Source organism: Mobula birostris, chromosome 20 (genome assembly GCF_030028105.1).
Source record: "Mobula birostris isolate sMobBir1 chromosome 20, sMobBir1.hap1, whole genome shotgun sequence".
Classification (NCBI taxonomy): Eukaryota; Metazoa; Chordata; class Chondrichthyes; order Myliobatiformes; family Myliobatidae; genus Mobula; species Mobula birostris.
In genome coordinates this window covers 48584202-48610395 of record NC_092389.1, presented here as the reverse complement: position 1 = coordinate 48610395, position 26194 = coordinate 48584202, and positions in this window count along the sequence as shown.

Below are 26194 nucleotides of genomic sequence, written 5' to 3'. Positions count from 1 at the left end.
CTCTCTGAACCATTTCCCATCCATCCAACAATAACTCCAGCCCTTCCCATTCATCCCATAATCGTTCTGACTCCTCCCATTCATCCCAAAATTTCTCTGACCCCTCCCATTCACCCCTCAATCTCTCTGACCTCTCTCATCCATACCACAATCTCTGTCTAACCCTCTCATGCATCCCACAATCTCCCTGACACCTTCGATCCATCTTTCAATCACACTCGCCCTCCCATCCCACAGTCTATCTGCCACTTTCATCCATCCCACAATCACCCCAACCCCTCCCATCCGTCCCACAATCTCTCTGACCCCAGCCATCCATCCCACAATCCGACTCCGCCCATCATCCACTATTTTTCTGACCTCTCCCATATATCCCATTATCTTTCTGACTACTCCCATCCATCCCACAATCTCTCTGAATCCTCCTATCCATCCTGCAATCTCTCTGAACCATTTCCCATCCATCCTACAACCTCCCTGAACCATTTCCCATCCATTCAACAATCACTCCAACCCCTCCCATCCGTCCCACAGTCTCTTTGAGCTCTCCCATCCATCCCACAACCTCTCGGACCCCTCTCATCCATCCCACAATCTATCTGACCTATCCTAACCATCCCACAATCTCTGTGACCCCTTCCATCCATCCCATAATCATTCTGACCCCTCCCATTCATCACACAATCTCTCTGAACCCTCCCATCTACCCCTCAATCTCTCCGACGTCTCTGATCCATCCCACAATCCCTGTCTAACCCTCCCATGCATTCCACAATCTCTCTGACCCCTCCCATCCAACCCAGAACTCTCTGACACCTCCTATCCACCACACAATGTCCTTGACACCTCCTATCCATCCACAATCTCTCTGAACCCTCCCATCCATATCACAATCACTCCGACTCCACCCATCCTTCCCACAATCTCTCTGACCCCTGCCATCAATCCGACAACGTTTCTCACTTCTCCCATCCATCCCCCAATCTCTCTGACCCCACCCATCCATCCCACAATCTCTCTGACCCCCTCACATCCATCGCACAATCACTCTGACCTCTCCCAACCATCCCACAATCTCTCTGACTACTCCCATCCATCCCACAATCTCTCTGAATCATCCTATCCATCCGGCAATCTCTCTGAACCATTTCCCATCCATTTAACAATCACTCCAACCCCTCCATCCGTCCCACAATCTTTCTGACCATTACCATCCATTCCACAATCTCTCTGACCCCCTCCCATCTATCCCACAATCTCTTTGACCTCTCCCATCCATTCCACAATCTATCTGACCAATCCTAACCATCCCACAATCTCTGTGATCCCTTCCATCCATCCCATAATCATTCTAACCACTCCCATCCATCCAGAATCTGTCTGAACCCTCCCATCTACCCCTCAATCTCTCTGACTCAACCCATCCATCCCAGAATCTCACTGACCCCTCCTATCCATCCCAGAAACTCACTGACCCCTCCCATCCATCCCACAATTTGTCTGACCTCTCCCATCCATCCCACAATCTCTCTGACCTCTCCCATCCATCCCACAATCTCTCTGACCACTGCCATCCGTCCGACAAACTTTCTGTCTTCTCCCATTCATTCCGCAATCTCTCTGACCCCCTCCCATCCATCCACAATCTCTTTGACCTCTCCCATCCATTCCACAACCTCTCCGACCCCTCTCATCCATCCCACAATCTATCTGACCAATCCTAACCATCCCACAATCTCTGTGATCCCTTCCATCCATCCCATAATCATTCTAACCACTCCCATCCATCCAGAATCTGTCTGAACCCTCCCATCTACCCCTCAATCTCTCTGACTCAACCCATCCATCCCAGAATCTCACTGACCCCTCCTATCCATCCCAGAAACTCACTGACCCCTCCCATCCATCCCACAATTTGTCTGACCTCTCCCATCCATCCCACAATCTCTCTGACCTCTCCCATCCATCCCACAATCTCTCTGACCACTGCCATCCGTCCGACAAACTTTCTGTCTTCTCCCATTCATTCCGCAATCTCTCTGACCCCCTCCCATCCATCCCACAATCACTCTGAATCCTCCTATCCATCCTACAATCTCTCTGAACCCTTTCTCATCGATCCAACAATCACTCTAACCCCTCCTATCCGTCCCACAATCTTTCTGACCATTACCATCCATTCCACAATCTCTCTGACCCCCTCCCATTCATCACACAATCTCTCTGAACCCTCCCATCAACCCCTCAATCTCTCTACCGCCTCTGATCCATCCTACAATCTCTGTCTAACCCTCTCATGCATCCCACAATCTCTCTGACATCATGCCATCCATCCCACGATCTCTCTGACTCCACCCATCCTTCCCAAAATCTCACTGACCCCTCCTATCCATCCCACAAACACTCTGACCCCTCCCATCCATCCCACAATTTCTCGAAACCCTCTCTCATCCATCCCAAAATCACTCCAACCCCTCCCATCCGTCCTACTATCTCTCTGACCCCTGCCATCCATCCGACAACCTTTCTGACTTTTCCAATCCATTCCACAATCTCTCTGACCCCCTCACATCCATCCCACAATCTCTCTGAATCCTCCTATCCATCCTGCAATCTCTCTGAACCATTTCCCATCCATCCAACAATCACTCCAACCCCTCCCATCCGTCCCACAATCTCTCTGACCATTACCATCCATTCCACAATCTCTCTAACCCCTTCCCATCCATCCCACAATCACTCTGACCTCTCCCATCCATCCCACAAACTCTCCGACTACTCCCATCCATTCCACAAACTCTCTGACACACTCTCTTCAATCCCACAAACTCTCTCAATCCTTCCATCCATCCCATAACCTTTCTGACTACTCCCATTCATCCCATAATCTCTTTGAACACCCCTCTGACCCCTCCATGCAGTGTACGAACACTCTGACCCCTCCCATCCATCTCATAATCTCTCTGACCCCTCCCATCCATTCCACGTTCTACCTGACCCCTCCCGTCCAACCCACAATCTCCTTGACACCACCCATCCAATCCATAATCTCTCTGACTACACCCATCCATTCCACAATCTCTCTGACACCTCCCATCCATCCCACAAACTCTTTCAACCCTCCCATCCATCTCATAATCTCTCTGACCTCTTCAATACATTCCACGATCTCTCTGAACTCTCCCATCCATCCCACAATCTCTCTGACCCCTCCTATCATTCAGAGAATCTCTGTGACCCTCACATCCAACCTAAAACCTCTCTCACCCCACCCATCCATCCCACAATCTCACGGACCCCTTCCATCCATCCCACGATCTCTTTGACACCTCCTGTCCATCCCACAGTCTCCTTGACAACTCCCATCCATAACATAGTCTAACTGATCCCTCCTATCCATCCCACGATCACCACAACCCCTCCCATCCGTCCCACAATCTCTCTGACCCCAGCCATCCATCCCATAATCGCTCTAACCTCACCTAACCATCCCACAATCCCTCTGACCCCTCCCATCCAATCCATCCCAAAATCCTTCTAACCCCTCCCATTCATCCAAAATCTCTCTGACCCCTCCCATCCACCCCTCAATCACTCTGACCTTTCTCAACCATCCTCACAATCTCTGTCTAACCCTCTCACGCATCCCACAATCGCTCTGACCCCTCCCATCCATCCCATAATCTCTCTGACGCCTCCCATCCATTCCACATGCAACCTGACCCCTCCCGTCCACCCCACAATCTCCTTGACACCACCCATCCAACCCATAATCTCTCTGACTACACCCATCTATTCCACAAACTCTCTGACACACTCTCTTCAATCCCACAAACTCTCTCAATCCTTCCATCCATCCCATAACCTCTCTGACTAATCCCATCCATCCCACAATCTCTCTGATCCCTCCCATCCATATCACAATCTTTCTGACACCCTCTCTTCAATCCCATAATCTCTCTTACCCCTGCCATCCATCCGACAAACATTCTGACTTCTCTCATCCATTCCACAATCTCTCTGACCCCCTCCCAGCCATCCCAGAATCACTCTGACCTCTCCCATTCATCCGACAATCTCTCTGACTACTCCCATCCATCCCACAATCTCTCTGAATCCTCCTATCCATCCCATAATCTCTCTGAACCCTTTCCCATCCATCCAACAATCACTACTACCCCTCCCATCCGTCCCACAATCTCTCTGACCATTACCATCCATTCCACAATCTCTTTGACCTCTCCCATCCATCCCACAACCTCTCCGACCTCTCTCATCCATCCCACAATCTCTCTGACACCTCCCATGCATCCCACAATCTCTCTGACCTATCCTAACTATCCCACAATCTCTGTGAGCCATTCCATCCATCCCATAATCATTCTGACCCCTCCCATTCATCACACAATCTCTCTGAACCCTCCCATCTACCCCTCAATCTCTCTGACGTCTCTGATCCATCCCACAAGCTCTGTCTAACCCTCTCATGCATCCCACAATCTCTCAGACCACTCCCATCCATACCAGAAACTCTCTGACCCCTCCCATCCATCCCACAATCTCTCCGACCCCTCCCGTCCACAACACAATGTCCTTGACACCACTCATTCATCCCGTATTCTCTCTGACTACTCCCATCCATCCTACAATCTCTCTAAACCCTCCCATGCATATCACAATCTCTCTGACTCCACCCATCCATCCGAGAATCTCTCTGACCCCTCCTATCCATCCCAGAAACTCACTGACCCCTCCCATCCATCCCAGAGTCTCTCGGAACCCTCTCCCATTCATCACACAATCACTCCAACCACTACCACCCGTCCCACAATCTCTCTGAACCCTTCCATCCATCCGACAAACTTTCTGACATCTCCCATCCATTCCACAATCTCTCTGACCCCTCACATCCATCCCACAATCACTCTGACCTCTCCCATCCATCCCACAATCTCTCTGACTACTCCCATCCATCCCACGATCTCTTTGAATCCTCCTATCTATCCTAAAATTTCTCTGACCCCTTTACCATCCTTCCAAATATCACTGCAACCCCTCCCATCCGTCCCAGAATCTCGTTGACCTCTCCCTTCCATCCCACAACCTCTCCGAGCCCTCTCATCCATCCCACAATCTCTCTGACCTATCCTAACCATCCCACAATCTCTGGGACCCCTTCCATCCATACCATAATCATTCTGACCCCTCCCATTCATCACACTATCTCTCTGACCCCTCCCATCTACCCCTCAATCTCTCTGACGTCTCTGATCCATCCCACAATCTCTGTCTAACCCTCTCATGCATCCCACAATCTCTCTGACCCCTCCCATCCATCCCAGAAACTCTCTGACCCCTCCCATCCATCCCACAATCTCTCTGACATCATGCCATCCATCCCGCGATCTCTCTTACCGCTCCCGTCCACCACACATTGTCCTTGACACCACCCATCCATCCCATAATCTCTCTGACTGCTCCCATCCATCCCACAATATCTCTGACCCCTCCCATCTATCCCATAATCTCTCTGACCCCTCCCATCCATCCCACAATCTCTCTGAACCCTCTCCCATCCATCCCAGAAACTCTCTGAACCCTCCCATCCATCCCACAATTTCTCTGACTTCTCCCATCAATCCCAAAATCTCTCTGACTTCCCATCCATTCCACAACCTCTCTGAATCCTCCGATCCATCCAACAATCTCTCTGAACACTTTCCCATCCATCAAACGATCACTACTACCCCTCCCATCCATCCCACAATCTCTCTGACCTCCTGCCATCCATCCGACAACCTTTCTGACTTCTCCAATCCATTCCACAATCTCTCTGACCTCTCTCATCCATCCCACAATCTCTCTGACCCCTCCCATCTACCCCTCAATCTCTCTGACGCCTCTGATTCATCCCACAATCTCAGTCTAACCCTCTCATGCATCCCACAATCTCTCTAACCCTTCCCGTCCATCCCAGAAACTCTCTGACTCCTCCCCATCCATCCCATAATCTCTCTGACGTCATGCCATCCATCCCACGATCTCTCTGACCCCTCCTGTCCACCACCGAATATCCTTGACACCTCCCATCCATCCCATAATCTTTTTGACTACTCTCATCCATCCCACAATCTCTCAGACCCCTCCTATCCGTTCAAGAAACTCTCTGACCCCTCCCATCCATCCCACAATCTCTCTGAACCCTCTCCCATCCAGCCCAGAAACTCTCTGACCCCTCGAATCCATTCCACAATCTCTCTGACTTCTCCCATCCATCCCACAATCTCTCTGACTATTCCTATCCATCCCACAATCTCTCTCAATCCTCCGATCCATCCTACAATCTCTCTGAACACTTTTCCATCCATCAAACAATCACTACTACCCCTCCCATCCGTCCCACAATCTCTCTGACCTCCTGCCATCCATCCGACAACCTTTCTGACTTCTCCCATCGATTCCACAATCTCTCTGACCTCTCCCATCCATCCCACAATCTCTCTGACCCCTCCCATCTACCCCTCAATCTCTCTGCCGTCTCTGATTAATCCCACAATCTCAGTCTAACCCTCTGATGCATCCCACAATCTCTCTGACCCTTCCCGTCCATCCCAGAAACTCTCTGACTCCTTCCATCCATCCCACAATCTCTCTGACATCATGCCATCCATCCCACGATCTCTCTGACCCCTCCTGTCCACCACACAATATCTTTGACACCTCCCATCCATCCCATAATCTCTCTGACTACTCCCATCCATCCCACAATCTCTCTCACCCCTCCCATCCATCCCATAATCTCTCTGACCTCTTCAATACATTCCACGATCTCTCTGAACTCTCCCATCCATCCCACAATCTCTCTCACCCCTCCCATCCATCCCACAATCTCACTGACCCCTCCCATCCATCCCACGATCTTCGGACCACTCGCGTCCATCCCACATTCTCCTTGACAACTCCCATCCATAACATAATCTAACTGATCCCTCCTATTCATCCCACGATCTCTCTGACACCTCCCGTCCATCCCACATTCTCCTTGACTACTCCCATCCATCCCACAATCTCACTGAACCCTTTCCCATCCATCCCACAATCTCGCTGACTCCACCCATCCATCCTACAATCTCTCTGACCCCTCCCATCTATCCCACAATCTCTCTGACACCTCCCATCCATCCCACAAACTCTTTCACCCCTCCCATCCATCCCATAATCTCTCTGACCTCTTCAATACATTCCACGATCTCTCTGAACCCTCCCATCCATCCCACAATCTCTCTGACCCCTCCTATCATTCAGAGAATCTCTCTGACCCTCACATCCAACCCAAAACCTCTCTCACCCCACCCATCCATCCCACAATCTCACTGACCCCTCCCATCCATCCCACGATCTCTCTGACACTTCCCGTCCATCCCACATTCTCCTTGACAACTCCCATCCATAACATAATCTAACTGATCCCTCCTATCCATCCCACAATCTGTCTGACACCTCCCGTCCATCCCACATTCTCCTTGACTACTCCCATCCATCCCACAATCTCACTGAACCCTTTCCCATCCATCCCACAATCACCACAACCCCTCCCATCCGTCCCACAATCTCTCTGACCCCAGCCATCCATCCCACAATCTGACTCCGCCCATCCATCCCACAATTTTTCTGACCACTCCTATACATCCCACAATCTCTCTGAATCCTCCCATCCATCCGACTATCTTTCTAACTCTTGCCTTCCATTCCACAATCTCTTTGACCCCCTGACATCCATCCCACAATCACTCTGACCTCTGCCATCCATCCCACAATCTCTCTGACTACTCCCATCCATCCCACAATCTCTCTGAACCCTCATATCCATCCTACAATCTCTCTGAGCCCTGTCCCATCCATCCAACAATCACTCCAACCGCTCCCATCCGTCCCACAATCTCGCAGGCCATTACCATCCATCCCACAATCTCTCCGACCCCTCTCTTCCATCCGACAATCTCTCTGACCTATCCTAACCATCCCAAAATCTCTGTGACCCCTTCCATCCATCCCATAATCATTCTGACCCCTCCCATTCATCACACATTCTCTATGACCCCTCCCATCTACCCCTCAATCTTTCGGAAACTCTGATCCATCCCACAATCTCTGTCTAACACTCTCGTGCATCCCACAATCTCTCTGACCACTCCCATCCATACCACGATCTCTCTGACCCCTCCCGTCCACCACACAATGTCCTTAACACCTCCCATTCATCCCATAATCTCTCTGACTACTCCCATCCATCCCACAATCTCACTGACCCCTCCTATCCATCCCAGAATCTCTCTGACCCCTCCCATCCATCCCATAATCGCTCTGACCTCACCTAACCATCCCACAATCCTTCTGACCCCTCCCATCCAATCCATCCCATAATCCTTCTAACCCCTCCCATTCATCCCAAAATCTCTCTGACCCCTCCCATCCACCCCTCAATCACTCTGACCTTTCTCAACCATCCCACAATATCTGTCTAACCCTCTCACGCATCCCATAACCGCTCTGATCCCTCCCATGCAGCGTACAAACACTCTGACCCCTCCCATCCATCCCATAATCTCTCTGACCCCTCCCATCCATTCCACGTTCTACCTGACCCCTCCCGTCCACCCCACAATCTCCTTGACACCACCCATCCAATCCATAATCTCTCTGACTACACCCATCCATTCCACAATCTCTCTGACACCTCCCATCCATCCCACAAACTCTTTCAACCCTCCCATCCATCTCATAATCTCTCTGACCTCTTCAATACATTCCACGATCTCTCTGAACTCTCCCATCCATCCCACAATCTCTCTGACCCCTCCTATCATTCAGAGAATCTCTGTGACCCTCACATCCAACCTAAAACCTCTCTCACCCCACACATCCATCCCACAATCTCACTGACCCTTTCCATCCATCCCACGATCTCTCTGACACCTCCCGTCCATCCCACAGTCTCCTTGACAACTCCCATCCATAACATAATCTAACTGATCCCTCCTATCCATCCCACGATCTCTCTGACACCTGCCGTCCATCCCACATTCTCCTTGGCTACTCCCATCCATCCCACAATCTCACTGAACCCTTTCCCATCCATCCCACAATCACCACAACCCCTCCCATCCGTCCCACAATCTCTCTGACCCCAGCCATCCATCCCATAATCGCTCTAACCTCACCTAACCATCCCACAATCCCTCTGACCCCTCCCATCCAATCCATCCCAAAATCCTTCTAACCCCTCCCATTCATCCCAAAATCTCTCTGACCCCTCCCATCCACCCCTCAATCACTCAACCATCTCACAATCTCTGTCTAACCCTTTCACGCATCCCACAATCGCTCTGACCCCTCCCATCCATCCCATAATCTCTCTGACGCCTCCCATCCATTCCACATGCAACCTGACCCCTCCCGTCCACCCCACAATCTCCTTGACACCACCCATCCAATCCATAATCTCTCTGACTACACCCATCCATTCCACAAACTCTCTGACACACTCTCTTCAATCCCACAAACTCTCTCAATCCTTCCATCCATCCCATAACCTCTCTGACTAATCCCATCCATCCCACAATCTCTCTGATCCCTCCCATCCATATCACAATCTTTCTGACACCCTCTCTTCAATCCCATAATCTCTCTGACCCCTCCCATCCATCCCACAATCACTCTGACCTCTCCCATCCATCCCACAAAATCTCTGAATCCTCCTATCCATCCTACAATCTCTCTGAACCCTTTCCCATCCATCCAACAATCACTACTACCCCACCCATCAGTCCCACAATCTCTCTGACCATTACCATCCATTCCACAATCTCTCTGACTCCCTCCCATCCATCCCACAATCTCCTTGACCTCTCCCATCCATCCCACAACCTCTCCGACCCCTCTCATCCATCTCTCAATCTCTTTGACCCCTCCCATGCATCCCACAATCTCTCTGACCTATCCTAACTATCCCACAATTTCTGTGAGCCCTTCCATCCATCCCATAATCATTCTGACCCCTCCCATTCATCACCCAACCTCTCTGAACCCTCCCATCTACCCCTCAATTTCACTGACCCCTCCTATCCATCCCAGAAACTCACTGACCCCTCCCATTCATCACAAGATCTCTCTTACCCCTCCCATCCAGCACACAATCACTCCAACCCTTCCCACCGGTCCCACAATCTCTCTTACCTCTTCCATCCATCCGACAACCTTTCTGAAATCTCCCATCCATTCAACGATATCTCTGACCCCCTCACATCCATGCAACAATCACTCTGACCCCTCCCATCCATCCCACAATCTCTCGGAACCCTTTCCCATCCATCCAACAATCACTCCAACCCCTCCCATCCGTCCCACAGTCTCTCTGACCATTACCATCCATTCCACAATCTCTCTTACCCTCTCCCATCTATCCCACAATCTCTTTGACCTCTCCCATCCATCTCACAACTTCTCCGACCCCTCCCATCCATCCCACAATGTCTCTGACCCCTCCCATTCACCGCTCAATCACTCTGACCTCTCTCATCCATAACACAATATCTGTCTAACCCTCTCATGCATCCCATAATCTCTCTGACCCCTTCCATCCATCTTTCAATCACACTCACCCCTCCCAGCCCACAATCTATCTGCCCCCTCCCATCCACCGCACAACCTCTCTGACCCATCTATCCCACAATCTCTCTGACACCTCCCATCCATCCCACAAACTCTCTCACCCCTCCCATCCATCCCATAATCTCTCTGACCTCTTCAATACATTCCACGATCTCTCTGAACTCTCCCATCCATCCCACAATCTCTCTCACCCCTCCCATCCACCGCACAACCTCTCTGACTCCACCCATCCATCCTACAATCTCTCTGACCCCTCCCATCCATCCTACAATCTCTCTGACCCCTCCCATCCATCCCACAATCTCTCTGACCCCTCCTATCATTCAGAGAATCTCTCTGACCCTCACATCCAACCCAAAACCTCTCTCACCTCACCCATCCATCCCACAATCTCACTGACCCCTCCCAGCCATCCCACGATCTCTCTGACACCTCCCGTCCATCTCAAATTCTCCTTGACAACTCCCATCCATAACATAATCTAACTGATCCCTCCTATCCATCCCACGATCTCACTAACACCTCCCGTCCATCCCACATTCTCCTTGACTACTCCCATCCATCCCACAATCTCACTGAACCCTTTCCCATCCATCCCACAATCACCACAACCCCTCCCATCCGTCCCACAATCTCTCTGACCCCAGCCATCCATCCCACAATCTGACTCCGCCCATACACCCCACAATTTTTCTGACCACTCCTATACATCCCACAATCTCTCTGAATCCTCCCATCCATCCGACTATCTTTCTAACTCTTGCCTTCCATTCCACAATCTCTTTGACCCCCTGACATCCATCCCACAATCACTCTGACCTCTCCCATCCATCCCACAATCTCTCTGACTACTCCCATCCATCCCACAATCTCTCTGAACCCTCATATCCATCCTACAATCTCTCTGAACCCTCTCCCATCCATCCAACAATTACTCCAACCCCTCCCATCCGTCCCACCATCTCTCAGGCCATTACCATCCATCCCACAATCTCTTTGACCTCTCCCTTCCACCCCACAACCTCTCCGATCCCTCTCATCCATCCGACAATCTCTCTGACCTATCCTAACCATCCCACAATCTCTGTGACCCCTTCCATCCATCCCATAATCATTCTGACCCCTCCCATTCATCACACATTCTCTCTGACCCCTCCCATCTACCCCTCAATCTCTCGGACGTCTCTGATTCATCCCACAATCTCTGTCTAACACTCTCATGCATCCCACAATCTCTCTGACCCCTCCCATCCATCCCACAATCTCTCTCACATCATGCCATCCATCCCACGATCTCTCTGACCCCTCCCGTCCACCACAAAATGTCCTTGACACCTCCCATCCATCCCATAATCTCTCTGACGACTCCCATCTATCCCACAATCTCACTGACCCCTCCTATCCATCCCATAATCTCTCTGACCCCTCCCATCCATCCCACAATCGCTCTGACCTCTCCCATCCAATCCATCCCATAATCCTTCTAACCCCTCCTATTCATCCTAAGATCTCTCTGACCTCTCCCATCCACCCCTCAATCACTCTGACCTTTCTCAACCATTCCACAATCTCTGTCTAACCCTCTCACGCATCCCACAATCGCTCTGATCCCTCCCATGCAGCGTACAAACACTCTGACCCCTCCCATCCATCTCATAATCTCTCTGACCCCTCCCATCCATCCACGTTCTACCTAACCCCTCCCGTCCACCCCACAATCTCCTTGACACCACCCATCCAATCCATAATCTCTCTGACTACACCCATCCATTCCACAAACTCTCTGACACACTCTCTTCAATCCCACAAACTCTCTCAATCCTTCCATCCATCCCATAATCTCTCTGACTAATCCCATCCATCCCACGATCTCTCTGACCCCTCCCGTCCACCACACAGTATCCTTGACAGCTCCCATCCATCCCATAATCTCTCTGACTGCTCCCATCCATCGCAGAATCTCACTGACCCCTCCTATCCATCCAAGAAACTCTCTGACCCCTCCCATCCATCCCACAATCTCTCTGACTATTCCCATCTATCCCACAATCTCTCTGAATCCTCCTATCCATTCTACAATCTCTCTGAACACTTGCCATCCATCCAACAATCACTCCAACCCCTCCCATCCGTCCCACAATCTCTCTGACCTTCTGCCATCCATCCGACAACCTTTCTCACTTCCCTCATCCATTCCACAATCTCTCTGACCTCTCCCATCCATCCCACAATCTCTCTGACCCCTCCCATCTACCCCTCAATCTCTCTGACGTCTCTGATTCATCCCACAATCTCAGTCTAACCCTCCCATCCGTCCCACTATCTCTCTGACCCCTGTCATCCATCCGACAACCTTTCTGACTTTTCCCATCCATTCCACAATCTCTCTGAATCCTCCTATCCATCATGCAACCATTTCTCATCCAACCTACAATCGTTCTGAACCATTTCCCATCCATCCAACAATCACTCCAACCCCTCCCATCCATCCCACAATCTCTCTGACCCCTCCCATCCATGCCAGAAACTCTCTAACTCCTCCCATCCATCCCACAATCTCTCTGACATCATGCCATCCATCCCACGATCTCTCTGACCCCTCCCGTCCACCACAGAATATCCTCGACACCTCCCATACATCCCATAATCTCTCTGACTACTCCCATGCATCCCACAATCTCTCTGACCCCTCCTATCCATCCCAGAAACTCTCTGACCCCTCCCATCCATCACACAATCTCTCTGAATCCTCCAATACATCGCACAATCTCTCTGAACCCATTCCCATCCATCCAACAATCACTCCAACCCTTTCCATCCGTCGCACAATCTCTCTGACCATTACCATCCATTCCACAATATCTCTGACCGCCACCCATCCATCCCACAATCTCTTTGACCTCTCCCATACATCCCACAACCTCTGCGACCCCTCTCATCCATCCCACAATCTCTCTGACCCCTCCCGTGCATCCCACGATCTCTCTGACCTATCCTAACCATCCCACAATCTCTGTGAGCCCTTCCATCCATCCCATAATCATTCTGACCCCACCCATTCATCACCCAATCTCTCTGACCCCTCCCATCTACCGCTCAATCTCTCTGACGTCTCTAATCCATCCCACAAGCTCTGTCTAACCCTCTCATGCATCGCACAATTTCTCTGACCATTTCCACCCATACCAGAAACTCTCTGACCCCTCCCATCAATCCCACAATCTCTCTGACATCATGCCATCCATCCCACGCTCTCTCTGACTCCTCCCGTCCAGAACACAATGTCCTTGACACCACCCATCCATCCCGTAATCTCTCTGACTACTCCCATCCATCCCCGAATCTCTCTGACCCCTCCTGTCGATCCCAGAAACTCACTGACCCTTCCCATCCATCCCAGACTCTCTCTGAACCCTCTCCCATCCATCACACAAACACTCCAACCCCTCCCACCCGTCCCACAATCTCTCTGACCTCTTCCATCCATCCGACAAACTTTCTGACATCTCTCATCCATTCCACAATCTCTCTGATCCCCTCACATCCACCCCACAATCTCTCTGACTACACCCATCCATCCCACGATCTCTTTGAATCCTCCTATCCATCCCAAAATCTCTCTGACCCCTTTCCCATCATTCCAACAATCACTGCAACCCCTCCCATCCGTCCCAGCATCTCGTTGACCTCTCCCTTCCATCCCACAACCTCTCCGGCCCCTCTCATCCATCCCACAATCCCTCTGACCTATCCTAACCATCCCACAATCTCTGGGACCCCTTCCATCCATCCCATAATCATTCTGACCCCTCCTATTCATCACATAATCTCTCTGATCCCTCCCATCTACACCTCAATCTCTCTGACGTCTCTGATCCATCCCACAATCTCTGTCTAACCCTCTCATGCATCCCACAATCTCTCTGACCCCTCCCATCCATCCCAGAAACTCTCTGACCCCTACCATCCATCTCACAATCTCTCTGACATCATGCCATCGATCCCACGATCTCTCTGACCCCTCCCGTCCACCACACAATATCCTTGACACCTGCCATCCATCTCATAATCTCTCTGACTCCACCCATCCATCGCAGAATCTCACTGACCCCTCCTATCCATCCAAGAAACTCTCTGACCCCTCCCATCCATCCCACAATCTCTCTGACTTCTCCCATCCATCCCACAATCTCTCTGACTATTCCCATCCATCCCACAATCTCTCTGACTATTCCCATCCATTCCACAATCTCTCTGACACCCTCCCATCCATCCCACAACCTCCCCGACCCCTCTCATCCATCCCACAATCTCTCTGACCCCTCCCATGCATCCCACAATCTCTCTGACCTATCTTAACCATCCCACAATCTCTGTGAGCCCTACCATCCATCCCACAATTATTCTGACCCCTCCCCCTCCCATTCATCACACAATCTCTCTGACCCCTCCCATCTACCCCTCAATCTCTCTGACGTCTCTGATACATCCCACAATATCTGTCTAACCGTCTCAAGCATTCCACAATCTCCCTGACCCCTCCCATCCATACCAGAAATTCTCTGCCCCTCCCATCCATCCCACAATCTCTCTGACAACATGTCATCCATGCCACGATCTCTCTGACCCCTCCTGTCCACAACACAATGTCCTTGACACCTCCCATCCATCCCACAATAACTCTGAACCCTCTCCCATCCATCCCACAATCGCTCAATCCCCTCCCATCCGTCCCACAATTTCTCTGACCTCTGCCATCCATCCGACAACATTTCTGTCTTCTCCCATCCATTCCACAATCTCTCTGACCCCCCCGTCCGTCCCACAATCACTCTGACCCCCACCATCCATCCCACAATCTCTCTGACATCATGCCATCCATCCCACGATCTCTCTGACCACTCCCGTCCACCACACAATGTCCTTGACACCTCTCATCTATCCCGTAATCTCTCTGACTACTCCTATCCATATCACAATCTCTCTGACTCCACCCATCCAACCCAGAATCTCACTGACACCTCCTATCCATCCCAAATACTCATTGACCCCTCCCATTCACCCTTCAATCTCTCTGACCTCTCTCATCCGTACCACAATCTCTGTCTAACCCTATCATGCATCCCACAATCTCTCTGACCTATTCTAACCATCCCACAATGTCTGTGAGCCCTTCCATCCATCCCATAATCATTCTGACCTCTCCCATTGAACACACAATCTCTCTGACCACTTGCACCCATCCCAGAAGCACTCTGACTTCTCCTAACAATCCCACAATCCCTCTGATCCCTCCCATCCAGCCCACAATCTCACTGACACAAACCAATCATCCCATAATCACTCTGACTACTCCCACCCATCCTACAATCTCTCTGACCCCTCCCATCTACTCCTCAATCACTCTGACGTCTGATCCATCCCACAATCTACGTCTAACCCTCTCATGCATCCCACAATCTCTCTGACCCCTCCCATCCATCCAGCAACACTCTGACCTCTCCCATCCATCCCACAATCTCTCTGACATCATGCCATCCATCCCAGGATCTCCCTGACCCCTCCCATCCACCACACCATGTCCTTGACACCTCCCATCCATCCCATAATCTCTCTGACTACTCCCATCCATCCCACAATCTCTCTGAACCCTTCCATCCATATCACACTCTCACTCCACTCATCCATCCCACAATCTCTCTGACCCCTCCTATCCATCCCAGAAACTCACTGACCCTTCCCATCCATCCCACAATCTCTCTGAACCCTCTCCCATCTATTCCACAATCACTCCAACGCCTCCCATCCGTCCCACAGTCTCTCTGACCCCTGCCATCCATCCGACAACCTTTATGACTTCTCCCATCCTTTCCACAATCTCTCTGACCCCTCCATCTATCGCTCAATCACTCTGACCTCTCCCATCCATCCCACAATCTCTCTGACTACTCCCATCCATCCCACAATCTCTCTGAACCCTCCCATCCATATCACAATCTCTCTGACTCCACCCATCCATCCCACAACCTCTCTGACCCCTCCTATTCATCCCAGAAACTCACTGACACTGCCCATCCATCCACAATCTCTCTGAACCCTCTCCCATCTATCCCACAATCACTCCAACACCTCCCAACCGTCTCACAATCTCTCTGACCCCTGCCATCCATCCCACAAACTTTATGACTTCTCCCATCCTTTCCACAATCTCTCTGACCCCTCCCATCCATCCCAGAATCACTGTGACCTCTCTCATCCATCCCACAATCTTTCTGACTACTCCCATCCATCCACAATCTCTCTGAATCCTCCTATCCATCCCACAATCTCTCGGAACCCTTTCCCACCCATCGAACAATCACTCCAACCCCTCCCATTCGTTCCACAGTCTCTCTGACCATTACCATCCATCCCACAATCTCGCCGACTCCTCTCATCCATCCCACAATCTCTCTGACCTATTCTAACCATCCCACAATGTCTGTGAGCCCTTCCGTCCATCCCATAATCATTCTGACCTCTCCCATTGAACACACAATCTCTCTGACCACTTGCACCCATCCCAGAAGCACTCTGACTTCTCCTAAGAATCCCACAATCCCTCTGATCCCTCCCATCCAGCCCACAATATCTCTGAACCCTTCCATCCATATCACAATCTCTCTCACTTCACCCATCCATCCCACAATCTCTCTGACCCCTCCTATCCATTCCAGAAACTCACTGACCCTTCCCATCCATCCCACAATCTCTCTGAACCCTCTCCCATCTATTCCACAATCACTCCAACGCCTCCCATCCGTCCCACAATCTCTCTGACCCCTGCCATCCGTCCGACAAACTTTATGACTTCTCCCATCCTTTCCACAATCTCTCTGACCCCTCCCATCTATCGCTCAATCACTCTGACCTCTCCCATCCATCCCACAATCTCTCTGACTACTCCCATCCATCCCACAATCTCTGAGCCCTCTCCCATCTATCCCACAATCACTCCAACCCCTCCCAACCGTCTCACAATCTCTCTGACCCCTGCCATCCATCCCACAACCTTTGTGACTTCTCCCATCCTTTCCACAATCTCTCTGACACCTCCCATCCATCCCAGAATCACTCTGACCTCTCTCATCCATCCACAATCTTTCTGACTACTCCCATCCATCCCACAATCTCTCTGAATCCTCCTATCCATCCCACAATCTCTCTGAAACCTTTCCCACCCATCGAACAATCACTCCAACCCCTCCCATCCGTTCCACAGTCTCTCTGACCATTACCATCCATCCCATAATCTTTCTGACCCCTCCCATTTAGCCCTCAATCTCTCTGACCTCTCTCATGCATACCACTATCTCTGTCTAACCCTCTCATGCATCCCACAATCTCTCTGACCCCTCCCGTCCACCCCACAATCTCCTTGACACATCCCATCCAATTCATAATCTCTCTGACCCCCTCCACACATCCCACAATCTCTGAGCCCTCTCCCATACATTCCTCAACCTCTCCGACCCCTCCCATCCATCCCACAATCTCTCTGACCCCTCCCATTCACCCCTCAATCTCTCTGACCTCTCTCATCCATAACACAATCTCTGTCTAACCCTCTCATGCATCCCACAATCTCTCTGACCCCTCCCATCCATCTTTCAGTCACGCTCATCCCTCCCATCCCACAATCTATCTGACCTCTCCCATCCATCCCACATCTCTCTGACCCTCCCATCCATCCACAATCTCTCTGACCTCTCCCATCACTCACACAATCTGTCTGACACCCAGCCATCCATCCCACAAACTCTTTGACCCCTCGCATCCATCCCATAATCCCTCTGACCTCTTCAATACATTCCACAATCTATCTGACCTCTCCCACCCATCCCACAATCTCTCTGACCCCTCCATCCATTCCACAATCTCTCTGACCTCTCCCATCACTCACACAATCTGTCTGACACTCAGCCATCCATCCCACAAACTCTCTGACCCCTCGCATCCATCCCATAATCCCTCTGACCTCTTCAATACATTCCACAATCTCTCTGAACTCTCCCATCCATCCCACAATCTCTCTGAACCCTCCTATCATTCAGAGAAAATCTCTGACCCTCACGTCCAACCCAAAATCTCTCTGACCCATCCCATCAATCCCACAGTGTCATTGACCCTCCCATCAATCCCACGATCTCTCTGAACCCTCCCGTCCATCCACATTCTCCTTGACAACTCCCATCCATAACATAATCACTCTGACTACTCCCATCCATCCCACAATCTCTCTGAAACCTTTCCCATCCATCCCACAATCACCCCAACCCCTCCCATCCGTCCCACAATCTCTCTGACACCACGCATCCATCCCACAATCTGACTCCGCCCATCCATCCACAATCTCTCTGACCTTTCCCATACATCCCACAATCTCTCTGACACCTGCCATCCATCCGACAATCTTTCTACTCCACCCATCCATTCCACAATCTTTTCGATCCCCTCCTATCTATCCCATAATCTCCCTGACCGCTCTCATCCATCCCACAATCTCTCTGACCCCTCCATCAATCCCATAATCCTTCTAACCCCTCCCATCCACCCCTCAATCTCTCTGACCTCTCTCAGCCATCTCACAATATCTGTCTAACCCTTTCACGCATCCCACAATCTCTCTGACCACTCCCATCCATTTTTCAATCACACTCACCCCTCCCATCCCACAATCTCTCTGACCCCTCCTATCCACCGAACAACCACTCTGACCCTCCCATCCATCACATAATCTCACTGACCCCTCCCATCCAGTCCACGTGCCCTCTGACCCCTCCGTCCACCCCACAATCTCCTTGACACATCCCATCCATTCCATAATCTCTCTGACTACTCCCATCCATCCCACAAACTCTCTGACCCCCTCTCTTCAATCCCACAAACTCTCTGACCCCTTTCCCGTCCATCGAACAATCACTCCAACCCCTCCCATCCGTCCCACAAACTCTCTGACCATTACCATCCATTCCACAATCTCTCCAACCCGCTCCCATCCATCCCACAATCTCTTTGAATTCTCCATCCATTCCACAAATTCTCTGACCCCTCCCATCCATCCTCAATCTCTCTGACTTATCCTATCCATCCCACAATCATTCCGACCCGCCCATCCATCCCATAATCTCTCTGACCCTCCCATCCATTCGACGTTCTCTCTGACCCCTCCCGTCCACCCGACAATCTCCTTGACACCTCCTATCCAATCCATAATCTCTCTGACTACTCCCATCCATCCCACAAGCTCTCTGACACGCTCATTTCAAACCCACAAACTCTCTGACTACTCCCATCCATCCCATAATCTCTCTGACTACTCCCATCCATCCCACAATCTCTCTGAATCCTCCTATCTATCCCACAATCTCTCTGACCCCCTCCCATCTATCGCTCAATCACTCTGACCTCTCCCATCCATCCCACAATCTCTTTGACTACTCCCATCCATCCCACAACCTCTCTGACCCCTCCTATTCATCCCAGAAACTCACTGACACTGCCCATCCATCCCACAATCTCTCTGAACCCTCTCCCATCTATGCCACAATCACTCCAACCCCTCCCAACCGTCTCACAATCTCTCTGACCCCTGCCATCCATCCCACAACCTTTATGACTTCTCCCATCCTTTCCACAATCTCTCTGACCCCTCCCGTCCACCCCACAATCTCCTTGACACATCCCATCCAATCCATAATCTCTCTGAACTCCTCCCATCCATCCCACAATCTCTTTGACCTGTCCCATACATTCCACAACCTCTCCGACCCCTCCCATCCATCCCGCAATGTCTCTGACCCCTCCCTTTCACCCCTGAATCTCTCTGACCTCTCTCATCCACAACACAATCTCTGTCTAACCCTCTCATGCATCCCACAATCTCTCTGACCCCTCCCATCCATCCCACAATCTCTCTGACCTCTCCCATCACTCACACAATCTGTCTGACACCCAGCCATCCATCCCACAAACTCTCTGACCCCTCGCATCCATGCCATAATCTCTCTGACCTCTTCAATACATTCCACAATCTCTCTGAACTCTCCTATCATTCAGAGAAAATCTCTGACCCTCACGTCCAACCCAAAATCTCTCTGACCCATCCCATCCATCCCACAGTCTCATTGACCCCTCCCATCAATCCCACGATCTCTCTGAACCCTGCCGTCCATCCCACATTCTCCTTGACAACTCCCATCCATAACATAATCTCTCTGACTACTCCCATCCATCCTACAATCCCTCTGAAACCTTTCCCATCCATCCCACAATCACCCCAACCCGTCCCATCCGTCCCACAATCTCTCTGACACCACGCATCCATCCCACAATCTGACTCTGCCCATCCATCCCACAATCTCTCTGACCTTTCCCATACATCCCACAATCTCTCTGACCCCTGCCATCCATCCGACAATCTTTCTACTCCACCCATCCATTCCACAATCTCTTTGATCCCCTCCTATCTATCCCATAATCTCCCTGACCCCTCCCATCCTTCCCACAATCTCTCTTACCCCTCCCATCAATCCCATAATCCTTCTAACCCCTCCCATCCACCCCTCAATCTCTCTGACCTCTCTCAACCATCCCACAATATCTGTCTATCCTTTCACGCATCCCACAATCTCTCTGACCACTCCCATCCATCTTTCAATCACACTCACCCCTCCCATCCCACAATCTCTCTGACCCCTCCCATCCACTGTACAACCTTTCTGACCCCTCCCATCCATTCGATAATCTCACTTACCCCTCTTATCCATTCCACATTCTCTCTGACACCTCCCGTCCACCCCACAATCTCCTTGACACCTCCCATCAATCCATAATCTCAATGGCTACTCCTCTCCATCCTACAAACTCTCTGACCCCCTCTCTTCAATCCCACAAACTCTCTGACTCCTCCCATCCATTCCATAACCTCTCTGACTACTCCCATCCATCCCACAATCTCTCTGAATCCTCCTATCCTTCCCACAATCTCTCTGAACCTTTTCCCATCCATCCAACAATCACTCCAACCCCTCCCATCCGTCCCACAAACTCTCTGACCATTACCATCCATTCCACAATCTCTCCAACCTGCTCCCATCCATCCCACAATCTCTTTGAATTCTCCCATCCATTCCACAAACTCTCTGACCCCTCCCATCCATCCGACAACCTTTCTGACTTCTCCCATCCATTCCACAATCTCTCTGAATCCTCCTATCCATCATGCAATCTCTCTGAACAATTTCCCATCCAACCTACAATCGTTCTGAACCATTTCCCATCCATCCAACAATCACTCCAACCCCTCCCATCCATCGCACAATCTCTCGGATCCCTCCTATGAATCCCAGAAACTCACTGACCCCTCCCATCCATCCCACAATCACTCTGATCCCTCTCCCATCCATCCCACAATCACTCAATCCCCTCCCATCCGTCCCACAATTTCTCTGACCCCTGCCATCCATCCGACAACATTTCTGTCTTCTCCCATCCATTCCACAATCTCTCTGACCCCCCCCCGTCCATCCCGCAATCACTCTGACCCCTACCATCCATCCCACAATCTCTCTGACATCATGCCATCCATCCCACGATCTCTCTGACCAATCCCGTCCACCACACAATGCCCTTGACACCTCTCATCTATCCCGTAATCTCTCTGACTACTCCTATCCATCCCACAATCTCTCTGACCCCTCCCATCCATATCATTATCTCTCTGACTCCACCCATCCAACCCAGAATCTCACTGACACCTCCTATCCATCCCAAATACTCATTGACCCCTCCCATTCACCCCTCAATCTCTCTGACCTCTCTCATCCGTATCACAATCTCTGTCTAACCCTCTCATGCATCCCACAATCTCTCTGACCCCTTCTGTCCACCCCACAATCTCCTTGACACATTCCATTCAATCCATAATCTCTCTGACTACTCCCATCCATCCAACAATCTCTCTGACCTCTCCCACCATCACACAATCTCTCTGACTCCTATCCATCCCACAATCTCTCTGAACCCTTTCCCATCCATCCAACAATGACTCCAACCCCTCCCATCTGTGGCACAATCTCTTTGACATCTCCCATCCATCCCACAATCTCGCCGACTCCTCTCATCCATCCCACAATCTCTCTGACCTATTCTAACCATCCCACAATGTCTGTGAGCCCTTCCGTCCATCCCATAATCATTCTGACCTCTCCCATTGAACACACAATCTCTCTGACCACTTGCACCCATCCCAGAAGCACTCTGACTTCTCCTAAGAATCCCACAATCCCTCTGATCCCTCCCATCCAGCCCACAATCTCACTGACACAAACCAATCATCCCATAATCACTCTGACTACTCCCACCCATCCTACAATCTCTCTGACCCCTCCCATCTACTCCTCAATCACTCTGACGTCTCTGATCCATCCCACAATCTACGTCTAACCCTCTCATGCATCCCACAATCTCTCTGACCCCTCCCATCCATCCCAGCAACACTCTGACCTCTCCCATCCATCCCACAATCTCTCTGACATCATGCCATCCATCCCAGGATCTCCCTGACCCCTCCCATCCACCACACCATGTCCTTGACACCTCCCATCCATCCCATAATCTCTCTGACTACTCCCATCCATCCCACAATCTCTCTGAACCCTTCCATCCATATCACACTCTCACTCCACTCATCCATCCCACAATCTCTCTGACCCCTCCTATCCATCCCAGAAACTCACTGACCCTTCCCATCCATCCCACAATCTCTCTGAACCCTCTCCCATCTATTCCACAATCACTCCAACGCCTCCCATCCGTCCCACAGTCTCTCTGACCCCTGCCATCCATCCGACAACCTTTATGACTTCTCCCATCCTTTCCACAATCTCTCTGACCCCTCCCATCTATCGCTCAATCACTCTGACCTCTCCCATCCATCCCACAATCTCTCTGACTACTCCCATCCATCCCACAATCTCTCTGAACCCTCCCATCCATATCACAATCTCTCTGACTCCACCCATCCATCCCACAACCTCTCTGACCCCTCCTATTCATCCCAGAAACTCACTGACACTGCCCATCAATCCCACAATCTCTCTGAACCCTCTCCCATCTATCCCACAATCACTCCAACACCTCCCAACCGTCTCACAATCTCTCTGACCCCTGCCATCCATCCCACAACCTTTATGACTTCTCCAATCCTTTCCACAATCTCTCTGACCCCCTCCCATCCATCCCAGAATCACTCTGACCTCTCTCATCCATCCCACAATCTTTCTGACTACTCCCATCCATCCCACAATCTCTCTGAATCCTCCTATCCATCCCACAATCTCTCGGAACCCTTTCCCACCCATCGAACAATCACTCCAACCCCTCCCATTTGTTCCACAGTCTCTCTGACCATTACCATCCATTCCACAATCTCTCTGACCCCCTCCCATTCATCCCACAATCTCTCTGACCTCTCCTAACCATCCCACAATCCCTCTGACCCCTCCATCCATCCCATTATCGTTCTGACTCCTCCCATTCATCCCAAAATCTGTCTGACCCCTCCCATTCAGCCCTCAATCTCTCTGACCTCTCGCATGCATACCACAATCTCTGTCTAACCCTCTCATGCATCCCACAATCTCTCTGACCCCTCCCGTCCACCCCACATTCTCCTTAACACATCCCATCCAATCCATAATCTCTCTGACCCCCTCCCAACCATCCCACAATCTCTTTGATCTCTCCCATACATTCCACAACCTCTCCGACCCCTCCCATCCATCCCACAATGTCTCTGACCCCTCCCATTCACCCCTCAATCTCTCTGACCTCTCTCATCCATAACACAATCTCTCTCTAACCCTCTCATGCATCCCACAATCTCTCTGACCCCTCCCATCCATCTTTCAATCACGCTCATCCCTCCCATCCCACAATCTCTCTGACCTCTCCCATCCATCCCACAATCTCTCTGACCCCTCCCATCCATCCCACAATCTCTCTGACCTCTCCCATCACTCACACAATCTGTCTGACACCCAGCCATCCATCCCACAATCTCTCTGACCCCTCGCATCCATCCCATAATCTCTCTGACCTCTTCAATACATTCCACAATCTCTCTGAACTCTCCCATCCATCCCAAATTCTCTCTGACCCATCCCATCAATCCCACAGTCTCATTGAACCCTCCCATCAATCCCACGAACTCTCTGAACCCTCCCGTCCATCCCACGTTCTCCTTGACAACTCCCATCCATAACATAATCTCTCTGACTACTCCCATCCATCCTACAATCTCTGTGAAACCTTTCCCATCCATCCCACAATCACCCCAACCCCTCCCATCCGTCCCACAATCTCTCTGACACCACGCATCCATCCCACAATCTGACTCCGCCCATCCATCCCACAATCTCTCTGACCTTTCCCATACATCCCACAATCTCTCTGACACCTGCCATCCATCCGACAATCTTTCTACTCCACCCATCCATTCCACAATCTCTTTGATCCCCTCCTGTCTATCCCATAATCTCCCTGACCCCTCTCATCCATCCCACAATCTCTCTGACCACTCCCATCCATCCCACAATCTCTCTGACCCCTCCCATCAATCCCATAATCCTTCTAACCCCTCCCATCCACCCCTCAATCTCTCTGACCTCTCTCAACCATCCCACAATATGTGTCTAACCCTTTCACGCATCCCACAATCTCTCTGACCCCTCCCATCCACCGAACAACCACTCTGACCCCTCCCATCCATCCCATAATCCCACTGACCCCTCCCATCCAGTCCACGTGCCCTCTGACCCCCCCGTCCACCCCGCAATCTCCTTGACACATCCCATCCATTCCATAATCTCTCTGACTACTCCCATTCATCCCACAAACTCTCTGACCCCCTCTCTTCAATCCCACAAGCTCTCTGACTCCTCCCATCCATCCCATAACCTCTCTTACTACTCCCATCCATCCCACAATCTATTTGAATTCTCCCATCCTTTCAACAATCTCTCTGACCCCCTCCCATCCATCCCAGAATCACTCTGACCTCTCTCATCCATCCCACAATCTTTCTGACTACTCCCATCCATCCCACAATCTCTCTGAATCCTCCTATCCATCCCACAATCTCTCGGAACCCTTTCCCACCCATCGAACAATCACTCCAACCCCTCCCATTCGTTCCACAGTCTCTCTGACCATTACCATCCATTCCACAATCTCTCTGACCCCCTCCCATTCATCCCACAATCTCTCTGACCTCTCCTAACCATCCCACAATCCCTCTGACCCCTCCATCCATCCCATAATCGTTCTGACTCCTCCCATTCATCCCAAAATCTGTCTGACCCCTCCCATTCAGCCCTCAATCTCTCTGACCTCTCGCATGCATACCACAATCTCTGTCTAACCCTCTCATGCATCCCACAATCTCTCTGACCCCTCCCGTCCACCCCACAATCTCCTTAAC